This window comes from Chionomys nivalis, chromosome 5 (assembly GCF_950005125.1).
Source record: "Chionomys nivalis chromosome 5, mChiNiv1.1, whole genome shotgun sequence".
Classification (NCBI taxonomy): Eukaryota; Metazoa; Chordata; class Mammalia; order Rodentia; family Cricetidae; genus Chionomys; species Chionomys nivalis.
In genome coordinates, this window is record NC_080090.1 from 34,057,691 (window position 1) to 34,076,157 (window position 18,467).

The window sequence follows — 18,467 nt, forward strand, 5'->3', positions numbered from 1 at the left end:
AGTTCCTTTCCTTTATCAGTGTGTCAAATAAAAACAGCAATGGTCTATATTTTATCTGAATCAGTTCTTCATCTGCATTTATGCACAATTCCAATTAATACAGAAGATTACCAATTTCAAACTCAACCACAGCCGAAACAGACGCCTCCTGCCCCACAACAGCATGTAAAGGGTTGCTAAAACGATCTGCATGTAATCCCTAGAACTCACACAGCAGAGAGAACGGGGTTCTGAAAGCTGCCCTCTGACACATGCACAGACACACACAATAAAATGTTTTTTAAACATTAAAAAAAAACTCCTCCTGAACTATTACAACTCAATACTTACACAAAAATCCAGAGTAAAATCCTGTATTTCTCTTACTCAAAGCCAACAATCCATATTTTGACTTTATCTAAGTAGACAAAGCTAAGTGACAAAGTCATTCAATGACAACACAAATTATTTTGCAAAGTAACTGCAAAACTTGTGGGGCAGTAGTGGTGCACACCTTTAATCCCAGCCCTCAGGAGGCAGAGGCAGAAGGATCTCTGACTTTGAGGCTAATCTGGTTGACAGAACAAGTTCCAAGATAGTCAAGAGCTGTACAGAGAAATCCTGGGGGGCGGGGGGGGGATAACGATTACAATTTAAAATTGCATAATTTAGTAAATAACCTATCATCATTCACAATGATACAGACCTTCATATTTAAAAATTTTTAAGAAAAAGGTGGAAAGCCTGCCCAACATGTGCACCACATTCAACCCCAGTTTAAATACGAGAGAGAAAGAAAAGAAAATCTTAGAAAAGCTCAACTAAAAAGGAATTTCTTAGGTAGGTGTGGTAGCACACACCTATAATCCCAGCAACGCAGAGGCTGAAGCAAAAGGATCATAAATTTGGGGTTAGCCTGGACTAAATACTGAGACCTTTAAATTTTTTTAATTTATATTACTCTGAGGCAGTGATTCTCAACCTTCCTAATGCTGCAATCCTTTAATACAGTTCCTCATGCTGTGGTGACCCCCAATTATAAAATTATTTTTGTTGCTGATTCAGAACTGTAATGAATCTTATTGTAAATATCTGCTATGCAGGATATCCGCTATGTGACCCCCGTGAAAGGGCTGCCTTGACCCCCACACAAAGGGGTCACAACCCAGAGGTGAGAATCGCTGCTCTAAGAAACCAACTGAATCTCTATAATAGAGTCTTTTTGTTTTGAAACTGGGTCTTATGAAGCCCAAGTTGGCCTGGGTCAACCCTAAGAACCTCCTTCTTTTGTTTTTGTTTTGTTTTGTTTGCAGAGGTAGGGTTGTTTTGTTTGAGATAAGTTCTTCCTGTGCAGTCCTTGCTAGCTGACCTAGTGCCCATCATGTCATGGAGGCTGGTAATACTCCTATCCCAGCCTCCAAACGCTCAAATTACACACACGTGCCGCCACACTCACTCCCATTACGTATTATTTGCTAATTACCCTTTCTGCTCTAAAACTTATACTTTCATTAAGACCTATTTATTTCTCTATGATTTTGTTTTATGTAAATTCATAAACTATATAAGTATTTGTTAAAATGAAGATATGATTATATGACTAAAATTGATACACGTACTCCCCATCAAAATCCCAGGAGGCTCACTATGAGTTCAAGGCCAGCCTTGGCTATAAAACAAAACCCCCATGCTGGGGTTACAGACATACACAACACAGTCATGCCTAACTTTGTACACGGGTACTGGGGAACCAACTACAAGTGTTCTTGCCATCGGGCCATTTCTCCAACCCACAGTCTCACAACACTTTACAGATAGTTTAAATAATTTGTCTATGGCCACAACAACTACAGAGGCAGAGGCAGTGGATCTCTGTAAAATTGAGGCAAACCTGGTCCACAGAGTGAGTTCCAGGACAGCCAGGGCTACAAACTTAGCAATCCTCTTGCCTGGGCCTCTTTGCTAGCTGGGAAATTATATATAATATACATATGTACATACATGTACAATATATACACATACACACATAATATACACTATATATATTATATATATTTATAGGGAGACAAGGTTTCTCTTCGTGGCCTAGACTTCTGACTCCAACTCCACATGTAGCCCAGGCTGGCTTCAACCTCAAGATCCTCCTGTCTCAGTCTCTCAGACGCAGGGGTGGCAGGTGTACACCACAATGTCCAGTAACCATACTTTTTCAGCTAAGGGTGTAATATGTTGTGAAACTTAAGCTTTCCTATAGATTTTTACCATAATCACTTCATTGTAAATGACTGTCCATGCTCAGGTTACATTGAAAAGTACTACCCATAAGCACACGAACACCAAACAAGTATTACCTTATATGCATGATTTTGAACATACTAATGGCTAAGACCACGTTAGGAAAGATGCTTCCCATGTTCTGTAGAGCGATTTAAACAGTAGCAGTAGAGTTTCAGAAAGGACAGAAGTCAGCATCAGAGCTCGTTCAGCATTAATAATAGGTGAGCTAATAAACAGGACGGTGTTTACCCAGTCAGGTCTAGGTTGTGCTTCTTACGTCAGCTGGAAAGCTGGAAGGAAAGTGGTTTTAACTCCCATACAACCTGCAGTTGTCATGACATCACTTTATGAAAGTGTAGCTGATGCCAGCATAAAACTAAGAAAGTTCACACCTAAAACTACTTAGGACAGCCCCTCCTTTCCATCTATTTTATAATTCATTCACATTATAAAATCGAGAGCATCTCATTAGGGAAAAGGGGGAGGATAATTAAGATTGAGAACCTTCAACATGCTTGACAAAACATGAATTTTCTTAGTTAAGTCTTTTTTTTTTTTTCCATTAAAAACACTTTTCTTTGTATACCTTGCTCAGCCTAAATGTAGTAGGCAGGGCCTTGGACCTTCCACAAAGCAAAGTGCCTTACCCTCTCTTAGGATTAGAGGGGGTGGGGTGGGAGGGTGTGTGGAGGGAATGGGAGGAGGGGAGGGTGTGGGAATTTGAATTGTTATTTTTTTAAAAAAAAATCTAATAAAAATTTTTTTTTTTTCTTTTTGAGATAGGGTCTTTCCATGTAATCTTGACTAGCCTAAAACTCAGCATGTGAAACTAAGTTAGCCTTGAATGCAGGGAGACCTTTCTCCTAAATACTGGGATTAAAGGCTTATGCTAACATAACTGGCTTAAAAGTTTTTTAAACGAACCCCCAAATTCCAACATCTTCTCTGCTGCTTCTTGTTCAACTTTCTCTAAACTACATGTATGTCCTTACTGCTCTGGGTGATGGGACAGGCGCAAGCACACAGACGACAGCCAGAGGACAGGATGCAGGAGCCAGGTCTCTTCCAGGCTGCCGCCCCAGGGGTCACATTCAGGCTGTTAGGCTTGGTGGTAGTCACCTTTGCCCACTGATCCATCTTTCTGGCCTGCTGACAACAATTGTATTACATTCTGTGAATCTGCTGTGTACATATGCGCTACAGTACCCATGTGGAGGAGAGGGCACAACCTTTGGAAGCGAATCAGGTTCCAAGCTTAGTGGTAAGAGTTTCCCTGCTAAGCCATCCTGCTGACTCTCTTATTTGATTCATATAGCTACTCTTCAAGATACTATTTTAGACAAAGTAATGTTTAAAGAATAAAATAACGTCCCAGCACTTGGGAGGTAGAGGCAACCAGATCTCTGTGAGTTCGAGGTCAGTCTGGTCTACAAAGCGAGATCCAGGACAGCCAAGAGGTACACAGAAAAACCCTGTCTCAGGGGGAAAAAAGAAAGAAAGAAAGAAAGAAAGAAAGAAAGGAAGGGAGGGAGGGAGGGAGGGAGGGAGGGAGGGAGGGAGGGAGGGAGAGAGAGAGAGAGAGAGAGAGGAAAGACAGACAGACAGATAGACAGACATAACTCTTCTAAAATTACAGAGCTAATAAAAAGGTACAACCAAGGTTCAAACTCAAATACAAATTACTAAATGGCTGTCACTTTCTTATATTTTTGATTGTGAGCCTAGTCTTTAATGGCTGAGACATCTCTTTCCAGCCCAGCTGTCATTTTATTAACCTACAAAAAATTTAAAGAAAAATGATAAACTAGATCTCCTCAAGGATCTCTAAACACTAAGAGTTTATGATTGACATAATCTTAGAACAGAGAGGGCAGAGTAAAACACCAATTTGGATTAAAAATTGTTTTAGGAGAGATGGATCAGCAGTTAAAAGCACTTAGTAATCTTGTACAGAACCCAGGTCTGGTTCCCAAACCCTTCCAGCACCTTCCCTGCACCCACATGGTGCAACTCCAGTTCCACAGGAGTCAATGCCATCTTCTATCCTCTGCAGATACTACACACATAATACATGCACACACATGCAGACAGGCAAATACTCATGCGCATAAAATAAAAATAAATAAATCCTTTTTGTTTTAGTATTAAAAATTCTGGGGTTGGAGAGATGGTTCAGAGGTTAAGAGCACTGGTTGCTCTTCCAGAGGTCCTGAGTTCAGTTCCTGTAATGAGACCTGGTGCCCTCTTCTGAAACATAGACATACATGCAGGTGGAACACTATGTACATAATAAATAAATAAAATTAAAAAAAAATCTGGGAAGTACTAGATGTAGTACATACCTGTAATCTAAGCATTTGAAATATTATGGCAAAATGGGAATTTGAGGTTAGTCTGGACTAAATAGCAAAACCTTGTCTCAAAAAAAAAAAAAAAAAAAGCAAGGACTTCAGAATGCTTGCATAGCATGCACAGATCTCTGAGTTCAGCCTCCAAGACCACATAAAGTGGGCGTGGTAGCACTTACCTACAACTTCAGCTATGCTGTGGCGGTGCAGGAGGATCAGCAGTTCAAGGTCATCCACGAAAACATAGGAAGTTCCAGGCCTGCCTGGAATACGTCCTGTCTCAAAAAAACAAAGAAGCAAAAACAACTTACTAGGAAGTTCCTTATGAACAAGAATAGAAGATGGGTTCAACTAGAAAAGCTAACAAGTAACTATAGCCTTTAAAAACACTACCAACGGAAAAGCTGTTAGGAAAGCTAGTTCGAAAGACTGACACAAATGCATGAAGATGCCATGGTGAAACTCATTACTTTGAATGCTAACTAAAAAAAAAACAAGTTCTCCCTCCCAAATACTGTTATTTAGAAGACTGCAATCGCTAGTGCAGATTGACTCAGGCAGCATTCCTGGGATCCACTCAGAGATGATTGATCTCTGAATAAGTTTTGAAAAATAATGATGTCTACAACCAAACTAACTTGAGAAATATAGGATTTCTCTTATAATATTATAACAATATTAAAAATGTTCATTCCATGTCTGTGAGCAGTAAACTGGGCTTGAGAAGCCTGTGGAACTGATCATCCAGTTATCCTCAGTTTCAATTCCATTTCAGCTTAGCCATGTGAGTGTAAGAAACAGGCTTGCTGTAAGATTAGAAAGAGCACACTTGTATGCCTAAAGAGAAACTCTTAAAAAGGATTTGTGAAAATTATTGCTAATACCATTTTCCAGCTCCTTTATCAACCTAGAAAAAAATTGATGTTCGCCAGGCGGTGGTGGCGCACGCCTTTAATCCCAGCACTCGGGAGGCAGAGGCAGGCGGATCTCTGTGAGTTCGAGGCCAGCCTGGTCTACAAGAGCTAGTTCCAGGACAGGCTCCAAAGCCACAGAGAAACCCTGTCTCGAAAAAACCAAAAAAAAAAAAAAAAATTGATGTTCCTGGTGAATTGCTGATAGAAGGGGGGATAATACTTTTTCATAGGACGACCCTCAAGAAGACTAGTTAATGCCTTTGAAAATAAAAAAGCACTTAAAAGGCTGATAACAGAGAATGGTCCCAAGTTCCAGGTCAATTTGAGCTAGGGAACTATGGGCCACCCCTATGCAGCAATTTCATTTAAACTGAAACACTGCATCATGGAAGGAGCTCTTAATAATCAAGAACTAGTGGTACATGCCTTTAATCCCAGCACTTAGGAAATAGAAGCCAGCAAACTCAAACTCTGCTGAGTACGAGGCCAGTTTGGTCTATGTAGTGAGTTCCTGGGTAGTCAGCCCAATGTGGTGAGACTCTGTCTCAAGAAGAAAAAAAAAAGGAAGAAGGTATAAGATTCAGGATCAGGAATTAGACAATTCAAACTCTCGGGAAATAGCTAAAACTTAAAAGATTCATAAGACACCTCCTCGAGGTTATACAAGCAACAGCAATTGCTGGGGAGAAGAGAAGATGAGTTGTCAAGCCGAGTCCACGGTGCACAGAGAGCCCCAGGATGCAGCTTTCATGAGTCAGGACTCATGCTAGGGCGGGGACATTTTGTGATGCAGCTGCCTTTGAATCAGTCCTGTAAACTCTTCACCATGCTACATTTTGGTGGTATTATTTCTCTGGTATGTTGTTGTTGGTACCCCATTATTCAGTTCACCCCAGGAAAAGTTATATAACAGCTACAAAGTAAGACTCTCTCTCAAAAAAAAAAAAAAAAAAAAAAAACCCTAGTCGCAAAAAAGAACTCTGAAAAGAAATATGAAATGTAATCACTAAGATATCTAAAAAGAAAAAAGAATGTGTGGGATGGGGAAGAATGTGATCAAAAATATATTTAAAACAACTATCTTAAAGAAAAAGGTCCTAATATAATATAAATGTAGAAAAATATTGAAGGAATAAAATGCTGAAATGACATGGGTGGATTCTGATATGCTAAAACTATACACTGTAAATAATCAGCATGCTCTAGTCAAAAACTGCTCAGGGAGTGGGTCCTTTGTTTGTCCTGGCCGCCCAGCTTCCTTACACCCAAAATAACCACACAGAAATCATATTATTTAAATCACTGCCTGCCCCATTATCTCTAGCCTCTTATTGGCTAACTCTCACATCTTGATTTAACCCATTTCTAATAATCTGTATATCACGAGGTCGTGGCTTATTGGGAAAAATTCAGCATGTCTGACCTGGCGGCTCCATGATGGCTCTCTGACTCTGCTTCCTTCCTCCCAGAATTCAGTTCTGTCTTCTCTGCCTACCTAAGTTCTGCCCTATCAGCCCAAGCAGTTTCTTTATTGATTAATCAATGAAAGCAACACATAAACAGAAGGACCCCCTACACCATTTCCCCTTTTCTGTTTAAAAAGGAAAGGAAGGCTTTAACTTTAACATAGTAAAATTACATATAACAAAACGGGTATCAAGCAAGAATTACAGTTACAATGTTTATATCTATTTTATCTTTTATCATAACTAAGGACAACTATAACTATTTATCTATTCTTTAACTCCATCAAAGACTCCAGAAGGATATAATATTACCTAAGTAAACAGGAAGTGCATTGTAAGCAACTTCCAAAACTCTAGAAATGACAGAGACATCTCACTGCCTGGACAGTCACCCAAAGGTTTTCTGTACCATTGGGGCATCCATCTTTAGCCTACAGGCCCATAGTATCCAGCAGTCCTCTCTCTGCGGGTTTCTTATGTTCAGTTTATGCAACAGTCCAGGCAATAGCAGTTTCTTGCCCAAATGGCTAACCAACTCCATAAGGAGCCTCTTCGATGCCCATCTTCCTCAGGAAGTAGCTTGGTGCTGCCAGGAGCAGACGTGTCTCATTGTCATGAAAAGCCCTAAGTTATTAAAGCATTTTAAATTCTGTATTTTGTAGTCTTTGAAAGATACAAAGAATGCCTATCTAACTGAAATATATCTCTATATATCTAGAAAATATAACTAACATGACTACAAGCTTTACTATTATCTATGATTATCCATTAACAACCTATGTTTCCTAATTATACATTACATTTTTTAATGAACTGCACAATTATAATACCTTAATCAAGAGCAGAAATATAACAAGATTGACCTTAAATTTATATCAATAAAGCAAGATCCATAACAATGCAAATTATTCATATCTATATCATATCCCCCTTTAAATATTAAATAACATTTATAAACAATACTTGGGAATATGAGCGAAGCATAGTTTTTTGTCTCCAAACTGCCTCGTACTGTATGGGGGCGCTGTTAATCAGTCTTTTGTGGTGTATTCTGTGTGCTAGGTTTATCTCAGTCAGAAGTCGGGTGAAGTAATTTTTTTGAGGGGGTTTAGGTGACCTTTCAGGAGGGTGTAGTTTATCATACCATATTGGTCTAGAAGCAATCCAGAGTCTCATCTTTTGTGAAAACAAAAGAAGAACCTCTTTTTCAAAGTACCATATCCTTAGACCCAACTTTTGAAGTCAAGATACCTTTATAATATACATGGTAGATTTGCTTAGCAGCACATACAATGAAAAGTCTCTCTGTACTTAGCTCCTTTACAGTCAAAATATTTAAAGAAAATACAATAATATACAGAATCCAGACTCTGTGAATTTTTCATTTTTCGTGGCTGATTTTTACTCTATTACTTTACTCTGTCTCTTTAAAGACTTTACTCTTTTTTTAAAGCATTAACTTTATTTTATGACTCTCTATAAAAGAATAAAATTTTATTCCCTCAAATTTTCTTCATCTGCTACTGTCTTTGGTCTAAAGGTTTAACAGAAGACAAAAGGAATAGGAGGCAAACTAGACTAGAATTCTTTCCAATATCATCAATTTTTTTTTTTTTTTGGAAAAGGCAGAGATGGTTAAACACACTGTAAGTCATATTTCCTGCTAGCACAATTATTCCTGGTTTCTAGAGCAGAGTCATACATGTTAGTACCTCCTAGTACCCTAAAAAAGATGTGCGCCAGGCAGTGGTGATGCACACCTTTAATCCCAGCACACCTTTAATCCCAGCACTCCGCAGACAGAGGCGAGTAAATCTCTGTGAGTTCAAGACCAGTCTGGTCTACAAGAGCTAATTCCAGGACAGGCTCCAAAGCTACAGAGAAACCATGTCTCTAAGAAATAAAAATAAACAAACAAAAAGACACCATGCTTTTTGTTTTAAGTAGTTCATGACCTGACTGAATCTGAAGCATATTTTATACATGCCAAAATTAATAAAGGATTTCAGAAGACATACACTTTGAGATTGATTTAGTGACTTTATGAACTGATACATTTTCTAGTTTTGAAAGCAAACTCTTAAGTACTTCTGTTGCATTGCCAAATGGACACGATGTGTATGCCACATCATCTTCTAAACAACTGTTTATGGCCATAGACTAGTGCTGCCATCTGCTCTGGTCACATAAGTTTCTTTTCACAGTGGGAACAGTTACTGCAAAAGCTCCTAACTGATCAAACTGATCAGAAAAAGTGACTGCTGGATGCTCTGCCCTAAATGGGACATCTATATCAGCCACTCCAGAGCTTAGGAACATCATGAAAGAGCAAATAAAAAAAGTATAAGACACAGAGCAGCTGGAGAGATGGTTCACAGTGAAACATACCAACTGCTTATCCAAAAGACCCAAGTTCAGTTCTCAGCATCCACATGGCAGCTTGCCACCATGTATTAGTCCAGTCTGAGGAATCTGCACATTTTTCTGGCTTTCACCAGGTACTGCATGCTCATCGTACACAGACATACATGCACACAAAACACCAATACACATAAAATAAAAAATAAGGTTTTAAAATAAAAACTTTTTCAAAGACAGAGGATAAGGTGTTGTGGAAGTCTATCTTTTGAACATGACATGCTTTTAAATTCAAAGCGGTTATGGTTAAATCAGCAACCCATCATGGAGTGAAGATGTGCTCATAAGGCTTCATTTCTTCCTGAGGAGTTATAGGAGTTATGATTGCTAGAGGGGGAAAAACATGTCCTTCAATGTCATAGCTGATGTAATCGTCTGGCCTGGTCTGTCACTTGGGTACCCTGTCCCTTTAAGAGACAAGCTCTACCTACTCCCAACCTCTCCCTCCCTTCCACTGAGGCTAGGGGATCTCCTACCTCCTCTCAAGTCCTCCCTCCCACCCACCCTACCCACTCTCTCTGCCCTTCTTCTGGAGAGGCAGCTTCTGCCTCTCTCTCTTCTCCCCCGCTTCTCCCTTTCTCACTGTTTTCTCACTCTAGCTAGGACTGAGGGTTGGTTATGTCTACCCACATATCTCACAGACACAAGATTGCTGAAACCAAAAAATCAAATAAAGCACTCACAGCTGAGCTTTGCCAAGAATAAAACAGCTTCACAGTAGGATGCTTTATGGTACACTAAGCAAAAGCAAAGGATGCTGAACATTAGAAAGCAGAACTGGAAACAGTGACATTATATAGTTTTCATATATTCCAGTGTCTCTGTCTGTCAGCATAAACAGTTTCCCACAAAGCTGACACTTTCACATCGGAGATGACTGTGTTCATCATCCTATTTACTGTGGGGCCCAGGGCAACCTGGCCACACATCTGCCACGGCAGGCAGCACCAGGTTCCAGGAAAAGCCATAAGCTGATACCACCAGGGAGGGTCAACATCTAAAGGAAAGTACCTAACTTCCAACCATAAGATAAGATTACAGAAGGCTATCAGGACCCTGAGCCCAGGACCCACCCATTCTCCTTTTGCCAAGACCCCTAGACAACTGTCAGCCAATCACTCTATTCACAAAAGACTGCAGTCTGGTTCTGAATTTCTACACTCCCTGGCTGGGCTGACTCTCAACAACCTAGCTTTACAGCCAGCTTATCTCCATGCTAAGAGCCTTCACTCTGAAATCCAAACAGTAGCCAAACCCAACATTGTGTTGTAACAGCAACTGTACTCTAACTCTTGAATTACAACACCCAATCTTAACCTCTGAGCTCTTCATATCCCAGCAGCTATCTTCTGGTTTTATTTACTCTCCATCAGCCTAATCACAAAGCCCACTTTCAAAGTTTCTACTCTAATCTCTTGCCACATTATCCCTTGTGCCACGCTAGGCCATAGAATCCAAAGCAAGAACCGCTAACTGTTTAACCTGCCTTCTCAGGTGAAAATCACTCCCATGACTACTATACATATAGAGCAACAGGAAATGCACCGCCCCAATTCTAGATACTCTCTTTTAGAAAATACTGCACTTTGTCTCCAAAGGTCTTCTCAAAACTCTCCCTTTCTTAATGTCTTAAGTCTTTTCCTATAATTTCAGCCTTGAAGTCACAACATTTGTGCCTCTCCTTCCCAAGAGTTATAGGCATATACTACATCTTCCCAAGTGTTATAGGCACACACTACATCTGGTAACATTTGTGCCTCTCCTTCCCAAGTGTTATAGGCACACACTACATCTTCCCAGGTGCTATAGGCACACACTACATCTGGCAGCATCACTCATTATCTGAAGCTGTTAAATTAAGATGCTTCATACTTGGAGGGAAAGTATTTACTTTGAGGTGCTTTGAGATCAAACCCAGGGTGTTTCCAAAGCTAAGTAAGCTGCAAGCACTGTGCTACATACTCGGCCCAGGAAAAATAATTTCTCTTCCTGACAATGTTCTTACTGTAAAATCTCACTGCACACTGATTCTGTGGGTCAATTGCATTCAACTACTAGTTTAATATAAAACAAAGGCATTAACTGGCCTGCTAAAAGAACTGTAGTTAATTCTAAAGTGAAAATAAGTTTTGAAGGTCGGTGAAATAGCTTAGTAAATAAGGGCCTGAGTTTGATCCCTGGGAACCACACAGTGGAAAACAAGAGTGGGCTCCTACAAGTTGCTCTCTGACCACCATGCCCATGCTCTGAAACAACTGCCACACATGCATAAACACACAAAATAAATAATGTAAAAAAAGAAAAGAAAGAAATTTTGGGATAAAATTGGCACAAATTGCCACGTCAATGTTTACAGCTGTGCCTACCATCTAATTCCGGAATGTGTCCATCTCTTCCAAAGAAGGCCTTATGTGGCTAACAGCCATTCCCAAGCCTCTGCGTCTCACCTAGAAACCACTAATCTACCTGTTACTGTCATGAAGCTGCCTGTCCTGCACATTTCACAGATATGAATCATATAAAGTCATTCTTCTGTGTCTGCCTTCTTTCACTTGGTAATGTTAAGTTTCATTGGTAGTTTTCATGAATCAGTATTTCATTTCTTTGTATTGGCTTTTTGATGTTTCATTTTGTTTTGTTTTTTATTTATTTTGTCTTTGAGGGGTTTTGTTTTGTTTTTCTGAGACAGGATCTCTCCATGTAAGAGCCTCCTTGGCTGTCCTGGAACTCACTTTGTGGACCTCGATCTCACAGACACCTGCCTGGCTCTGCCTCTAGAGTGCTGGGATTACAGGCATGCACCACCACCACCATTGCCACAGCCACTGCCGCTGCCAGCTCTCATTTCTTTGTTTTGGTTTTTGAGACTCTCATGAGTCTTCGGCTGTTCTTAAATTCCTTACGTGGTCACAAAGAACCCTTCTGATTCTCCTACCTCCACCTCCAAAACACCAGAATTACAGGTGAGCACCATCACACCTGGTGTACCGGCAGCTAGAGCGTGAACCCAGGGCTTCACGCATGTTAGGCAAGCAGTCTACCAACTAAGCTATACTCCAAGACCAGTATTTCATCCTTCTTTATGGTTAATATTACTCCACCGTGTGGGAAATAGCACTTGTGTTTACACATTTATGATCTGATAGACATTTAGGTTGTTTTCAGGTTTCCATTATTATTATGAATGCAGTTGGCATCAACACTATTATACAAGATACTGTTACACACATGGCATCAAATCTTTTCAGGAATATTACTAAATCATATGGTAACTGTGCCTGATTCTTTTAGGAACTGCCAAGCTATTTTCTACCACTGCTGTACTATTTGGTCTCCATCAGGTTCTAATTTCAATACATCCCACAGAGACCTGTTAGTTTTTTGGTTTTATTATTGTTGCACTCATTTCTAGAGGATATGAAATACTGTCAGTGATTTTTTATTGTATTTTCATTTTTCATGCATTTATTTGGTCATTTATACATGTTTTAAAGTTTTTGTTACATTTTATTTATGTGCATGTCTGCGGATATGTGTGTAACTTCTTTGTGTTTCACTTTCAAGGGCTCTCCAAGAAGACAATCATAAATATTCTACTCTGAGAGAAAACTGTGGTGAATAAATATTTTAAAGGGTACCTCTACTCTCCCCATGTATCTTTTTTGGGTTTTTTTTGTTGTTGATGATGTTGTTGTTGTTGCTGCTTTGTTTTCAAGAAAGGGTTTCTCTGTGCAACCCTAGCTGTCCTGGAACTCGATCTGTAGACCAAGCTGGCCTCATACTCCTCAAACTCAAGAGATCAGCCTGCCACTTCCTCCCAAGAACTGAAATTAAAAGCCTGTGCCATCATCCCCCACCCCCTGCACTTCCTTAAGTATCTTTAAAGTAGTGTTATTCTAAGTTATGCCTGTGATAAAGTATCACTGTAAAACAATCTAGAGTCTACCATCTCTGCTCTGGACAAAAGCAAGGACTTTAACAGCATGAAGGTCAAATCAGCACTCTCCTTGTTTTAAACTACTTGTCTATCAAAGTCAGAACTTTCTGTTCTACCTAGTCCTGCAGCCATTCAGTCCAAAATAAACACACAGAGGCCGGGCGGTGGTGGCGCACGCCTTTAATCCCAGCACTTGGGAGGCAGAGGCACGCGGATCTCTGTGAGTTCGAGGCCAGCCTGGTCTACAAGAGCTAGTTCCAGGAAAGGAACCAAAAGCTACAGAGAAACCCTGTCTTGAAAATCAATAAAAAAAAAAAAAAACAGAGGCTTATAATAATTATAACTGCTTGGCCTATTAGCTCAGACTTATTACTAACTAGCTCTTACAATTTAAATTAACCCATAATTCTTATCTATGTTTGGCCATGTGGCTTGGTACCTTTTCTCAGTAAGGCATTCTCCTCTTGTTTCCTCTGTGTCTGACTTGTGACTATGTCTCTGCTCTTCCTCTTCCCAGAATTTTCTTAGTCTCCTAGTCCTGCCTATACTTCCTGCCTGGCTACTGGCCAATCAATGTTTTATTAAACCAATATGAATGACAAATCTTTACAGTGTACAAGCATTATCTCACATCAGTCTATGCCCTACACTAGTGGCAAGACGTCACTGATGGCAACATTATCAAAAAATCTGCCAAGATCATTTCAGCACTTAATTTTGATTATAAACCTCACAAGTTGAGGATGTATTTCTGTTCTATCCTCCTATCTAACAACACAGTAAACACCAGACCACAAGGTTGTTTATAAGCTGTTATTAAAAAACTGAAAGCATTATCTTAAAATGATCATCATTATATAAGATCTCAAAGAGGACCAGAATTTTCAGATTTTGGTGTTGAAAAAAATCAACCCAATCATAAGCATCCTAATTCCCAAATTACACTCCAGAAGTACCCCTCCATTCCAATGTAGTCTAGAGAAATACATTATCGGCCTGGAGGGATGGCTCAGACATTAAAGGCTAGGCTCACAAACAAACAAACAATAAATAAATAAGAAGAAATATATTATCACAATGGGATAACAAACAGCAAGGCAGTTATTCTCTGTGGCAAATTATGGCAAACACTATGCTGGCTAGTTTTTTTTGTTTTTTGTTTTGTTGTTGTTGTTGTTTTTCAACTTGCCACAAGCCAAGGTTATCTGGGAAGAGGAACTTCAACTGAGAAAATGTTTCTATCATATTGACCTGTGGGCCAAACTGTGGGCATTTTCTTGATTGATGACTGATGTTGTGGGCACTATCATCCCTGAGCCTGTATAAGTAGGGAAGCTGGACAATAATGGTGGTGTATGCCTTTAATCCCAGCACTATGAAGACGGAGGCAGTGGACCTCTGTGAGTTTCAGGCCAGCCTGGTGTATATAGCAAGTTTAAGAACATCCAGAGCTACATAATAGACAGACACTGCCTCAAGAAACAAAAACAAAACAGAAAAGAAAGAAAAGTGAACAAAGTTCAAAAAACAAGACAGCACTCAGCATCCGTGCCTTGGTTCCCTCTGTGATGGGACATGTAAATCAAATAAAGCCTTTCCTCCTCAAGTTATTTTTGGTCATGATTTCTATCACAGTAAGACAAAGCAAACTGGGAAAGTTGCCTTTCAAGTAATTACTTCCTCCATACTTCCTCCTTGCTGGCAAAGCCTGCCTATACCTAAGATGGGGGATTTCTATGCCTTCCTCACAGCCAGGACATGGACGTGTAACTTAGACCCAGCTACTAGGGCCTATGAGAGCTGAAGGATGGTAGCCTTTGGAAAGGGTTATCTGCACTAATAAAGGGTAGGAGCTGCTGTTCCCTTCTTAGTACTTAGCTGTGTCTGTCTGTGACGCCTGCAACTGAGATAGCTATCTTATAACCGTCAGGAAAATTATCACTATCTGAACATAAAACAGAAAAAAAAAAAAAAAAAGAGTGCTTCGGTAGCTGACGTTATAACTGACCTTTTGTACTTACAGTGAAAAGTCCCGTCTCCAGGCTTCTTGACAGGCACCAATTACCTTAGTTTACGGCTTGAGTTTAAGTTTTTATTTGGATAGGCCAAACAACCTATCAGTGAATACCTGCTCCCTCCATGCCATCCAGTTCTGAAGTCAGACCCCTGCTCACTCAGTCGACTCTGCACATCAGTGTGCCTGGCCTGTATCTTCTCTGCCTTTAGAAGACTCTAATTGCTCCCGAGGAGCAAGTGCAATTATGCTCACATCTATGGCTTCAAGTTAAAGTCTGTTTCTTGGGTGGTGATGGCTCATGGCTTTAATCCCAGCCCTTGGAAGGCAAAAGCAAGCAGAGCTCAGTAAGTTCAAAGCCAGTCTGATCTACAGAGTGAGTTCCAGGACAGCCAGGGCTACACAGAGAAACAATGTCTCAATACCCTCCCAAAAATAATAATAAATAAAAGTCTATTTCCACCATAAGCCTTCCATGATTAAGAAAAAAATTACTTTTTATTTTGCTAGTATATTTTTCACTTATGTCTACTTTTAACTGCTTAACAGATATGCACTAACTTTTAACTTAGCTTTCTTTCTTACCAAATACCAAAACAACATTAAATTGACCTAAATTTAAATTTTTTTTCTTAATTCCACAGCATCCTATTTGTCCTCCTCCATTCACAGCTGTTTCCTGCTGTGGATTGTGCTAGTTATTAATAATAAAGCTGACTAGCTGGTAGCAGGGCAGAAAGAGATTGGGCAAGACAAACTAACAAGGAGAATGCTGGGAGGGAAGGGCTGAGACAGCGAGTTGTAGGGGGAGGTTGTCAGCCATATGGAGAGGAAGGATACGCTAAAGGACAGGTAAACCCACGATCCACGTGGCAGAATGTCATCATCATCATCTGGTGTAGGAGGTCCTTCTGTTTGTGTGTTTGTGTGTTGCTTTCATTGGTTAATCAATAAAGAAACTGCTTTGGCCTGATAGGGCAGAACTTAGGTAGGCAGAGAAGACAGAACTGAATTCTGGGAGGAAGAAAGCAGGGGAGAGAGCCACTATGGAGATGCCAGATCAGACATGCTGAATCTTTCCCAGTAAGCCACGACCTCGTGGTGAACACAGATTAATAGAAATGGATTAAATCAAGATGTGAGAGTTAGCCAATAGGAGGCTAGAGCTAATGGCCAAGCAGTGTTTTAATTAATACAGTTTCTGTGTGATTATTTTGGGTGTAAGCTAGCGGGCAGCCGGGACAACAAGCAGCCTGCTCCTCCTGTTACAATCATCATCTCAGTTAAGCCCTGGCAAAGCTTAAACATGCATGGGCAGTCCATTTATGGTGGTTCTCCAGTTGTTCCTATCCTAGGTAGTCCTAGATGTTTGTGTTACTGTCATACCCAAGGTTCCACGTCTTCCTTTATGTTGTCTATCCAGCATTCTTTGGACCTTCCTCATCGCCTTGTCCCATGCACTCCTCCAAGCAGTGTTATATTCGGGTCTCTGCCATCATTCATTCTCATAACACAGCTGAAGTATCTCAAGCACCATTGCTGTGTCTTGTAGTTTATACTTCCTTCTATACATGGAGAGGTTTCTTAATGTTATCTTTGCACAGCCTATCTCTTCATGTGATGCCTAGAATCCTCCTGAGACATGCCATCTCAAGCGTATTCAGCCGCTGTTCTGAGGAGCGTTTCACTGTCCAGGTTTCAGAGTTGTAAAGAAGGCATCTCAAGACAAGCGTCTCATAGACTTGTAATTTTGTTGTCGTATGTCTCTTGCTGACAAACCTTTCCTAGTGCCTGGAATGCAGCCCTCGCTAACCCTATTCACCTCTTGACGTCTGAAATAGTTCCCTCCTTTGAACTGAGCTTCCTCCAGGATAGACAAAGTTGAGGTTCTAATACAATGTTAAAATTCTTGTGTGCCCTTCCCATGTGTTGTATCTCAGTCTTCTCCATGTTTACTTTCATGCCAAGGTTTTCACTGACTTCCACCCTCTGTTTACCATGGCCTGCAGCTCATTTGGACTTTCAGCAAGTAGTGCTATATCGTCGGCAAAACACAAGTTATTGATTCACACACCACCTAATGCACGCCTATCTCCACATCCTCCAGGGCTGTTGCTATTATTAATCCCAAGAATATACTAAAAAGTAGTGGTGAGAGGACACATCTGTTGTAGAAGGAGCGGGCTGCATCCTGCTACCCAGCTAGCTTAACCCCCGAAATAACCACATAGAAATTGTATTAATTAAATTACTGCCTGGCCCATTATATCTAGCCTCTTCTTGGCCAACTCTTACATCTTGATCTAACCCATTTCTATTAATCTGTGTTCACCACGACCGTGGCTTACCGGGAAAGATTCAGCATGTCTGACCTGGAGGCTCCATGGCAGCTCTCTCTGCCTGCCTTCTTTCTCCCAGCATTCAGTTCTCTTTTCCCACCTATCTAAATTCTGTCCTATCAAAAGGCCAAGGCAGTTTCTTTATTCAACCAATGAAAGCAACACAAATACAGAAGGAGCTCCTACACCACACATCCCTGCAACAGTCCTACAACTGTCTTAAATTGATCACTTAATTCTCTAGACTTTGACTGATGCAAAGGTATCTTTATAGGCATGTTCTAGTATTCTTATGATTTTCTCTGGGTACATTGTTTCCCAAAGTCCTTTCCTCCAAATGTTATCAAATGCTTCCTGAAGTTGATGTAGCAGACCTACAAGTTTTTTCCAAATTCTTTGTATTTTTCTGCCAGTTGCATCAAAGTAGAGCAGGACATGCTGGAGGGCAGGTAAAGCCATAATCTATGTGGTAGAATGTAGATTAATAGAAATGGGCTAATTTAAGTTGTAAGAGTTAATTAGTAATAAGCCTGAGCTATCAACTGAGCATTTGTAATTATTGTGAGTTTCTGCATGTTTATTTGGGACTAGGCAGTCCAGACAGGAAAACTCCACCTACAGTTTCCCTCCCTCTCAATGCACCCTCTCCCCCAAGTTAAATAAAAACTCCTTCTTCAGTGCTACTGCTCTTCTGAGCACAGCCTTGGGGGCCAGAGCTGGATTCTACACATCCCATCTCTGTCGCTGATATCACTGCCTAGACGCTGCAGGGTAG

At 40.4% G+C, this 18,467-nt stretch overlaps 1 protein-coding gene across 6 annotated transcripts in view; it reads right to left on the bottom strand.

Moving 5' to 3' along the window:
- Positions 1-18,467, bottom strand: part of Shld2 (shieldin complex subunit 2) — an 88,174-nt gene that overhangs the window by 63,710 nt on the left and 5,997 nt on the right. For 4 of the 6 annotated variants that reach the window (XM_057770764.1, XM_057770758.1, XM_057770763.1 and 1 more), the window contains exon 3: positions 4,784-4,879. The exons of 1 other annotated variant lie outside the window; for it this stretch is intronic. The gene's annotated coding sequence lies outside the window, so the exon portion shown is untranslated. Of the gene's footprint in view, positions 1-4,783; positions 4,884-18,467 lie in introns of all 6 variants that reach the window. One more of the 6 variants, XM_057770759.1, reaches the window with a different exon arrangement.